General features: G+C 40.3%; 1 long non-coding RNA gene across 1 annotated transcript; it reads right to left on the reverse strand.

Annotated features, from left to right (window-relative positions):
* Positions 1-1001: 1001 nt before the first annotated feature.
* LOC306993705 lies at positions 1002-1826 on the reverse strand. Its single transcript, XR_013796521.1, has 3 exons — positions 1675-1826; positions 1190-1399; positions 1002-1069 (listed from the first exon to the last, which is right to left on the reverse strand). It is a non-coding gene; the product is annotated as an uncharacterized lncRNA (long non-coding RNA).
* Positions 1827-2219: the final 393 nt, after the last annotated feature.

Raw genomic sequence — 2219 nt, forward strand, 5'->3', positions numbered from 1 at the left:
AGATCCCGGGTAAAAGGGAAAGTTCTCCACAATCCAGACAGACGCTGCTGCTTTGCTTTAAAAAAAACACACAAGAGAACACAAAACACCAAATATAAACCAATATAATTACCCACGTCTCCACATGGCAACTGTGGAACCCTGCCGACTACGCCAGAATGTAGCGGCACGAGCATAGGTGGAATGGTTTTAAGCATAAATTATCTCTGCTAACGACTACGCCACCCTGGAATCTTGCCAGGGACAATAAAATACAATTTGTTATTTAAGGAAACACAGGTTCGTCCACAGTAAGACGGCAGGAGACGTGGGTACAAAAATATAAAATTTGTTTTATTATAGATAAATAATCAATATAAAAATGCACATACATCAACAGCACTCATGTAGACAATTTTGTGGTTCAACAAACACACATGGAGCGACCTGAGTCAGCGGGACAGGAGCCGAGGCAGAGCAGTGGATAAGGGCACGTAAGGCCTCCACAACAAGTCACCTTTTGGCGTACACCTGTGCATATACACTCACACCAGTACACACACACAACACTCAGCACACAACACTCGTGAGGGAGACCACCACCAACAATCCGCCCCTGCTTTGTGCACTCAGCTCCTGGAACAGAAATGTCACTGTTGAAACACACTCAGAATTGTCACTGTTGAAACACACTCAGAATTGTCACTGTTGAAACACACTCAGAATTGTCACTCCAAGAGACAGAAATTGAAGTAGAGATATTCACAGTTTTAAGTTAACCATGTTACATTCTGAGTCAAAATACAAAATAAAAACTAATACAAAAGAAAAAGGAAACTTTCCTGGTGTCACACAAGACACAGAAACATCCCTGAAATAAACAAGGGCTGCACACACACTAAAATTAACAAAAAAAGGACAGCGATTTCAGTCCTTTGTCCACAGCAGAACAAATGGAGAAAAACAAAAACAAAAGCAGCAAAGCAGCAAAGCAGCGCAGCACAGCAAAGCCTCCGGAAGTAGTCCCACGCAGTCAACCGCACGGAAACTAATCGGTGGTGCAGACACGACCAATCGGTCCTTATTACATCTATTAAGTTAAAAAATAAACATTCAGAAACTCTATGATTTAACTGCTAACAATTAATAAAATCGAGTTTCTCTCAACAGAATGCCATTTAATACAAAGGCAAACATTTAAAACACATACCTTATAAGTGCGATCTCTGGGAACCAACTCAGTCAGGCAACAAACACGCATGTGGGCTGAAAACTCATCTCGTCTATCAGATGGACAGCAAGCATGCACATCGGCGATAACTAAACATTACTGGCGGGAAGCATCAACACCCATGCTTTGACCATCCAGGGTAGGCTACAACCTCAGCCGAATGCCAGCCGTGATAACTTGCATGTCGCCCTGGAAATAACTTATGATAGAGACATCCACTCTTGCATTGCGTTTTTGTGCATTTTGGGGGTGGATCAATGAAGGGAGAGGTGTGTTTGTTTGGGATTATTTCAAATATCAACAGTGTTTCCCTTACTGCACCTTTAAATTTGACTCATCCCGGTTTGTTTTATTTTATTATTATTTTTTATCAATTTTATTAATATTTATTATTGTTATTTTTATTTAAGCTAATGTTAGCTACAGTATGCCATTGATCGACCAGCTTACAACATCCAACATACCTGAATGACGACACGGGAAGGGGCGGTGCCTCGTGACACCAAACACTCCAACCAGCTGGTTTATATGCGCTACTACAGTTCACTGATAGGACAAGCTCAAATTAATTAATCAGCCACCTGCAGGCAGGATAAATTTAATTGACCTGCCACATATATATATATATATATATATATATATATATATTTCTATATCCTTTTGAATGCTTACATTACTTGTATACAAATCAATAATCAAATATATGCATTCCAGTGCTTGTGAAATTATATTTTTCTTTTAAAAACATGTTGAGATAAGTAACCAGTTCTTTTAGGTGCATTCCAATCCTGGCCTAAGACCTTGCACGCAGGACACGTAATGCACGTAGTCCACGTAAACCACGAGGTCTCTTTCTCTGAGATCAGCAGAATGGGGGTCACGGAGGAATCCTAAAAGGTGACACATATGGTTCTTCGCTGGACAGATGGTCAAGCTATACAGTGCTTCACCTGTTGTATTAAATGTATTCTTTCATGCCTATTTTCTCTAGAGAGCAAACGCCAGTTTT

This window comes from Phoxinus phoxinus (genome assembly GCF_949152265.1).
Source record: "Phoxinus phoxinus genome assembly, chromosome: 25".
NCBI classification, from domain to species: Eukaryota; Metazoa; Chordata; class Actinopteri; order Cypriniformes; family Leuciscidae; genus Phoxinus; species Phoxinus phoxinus.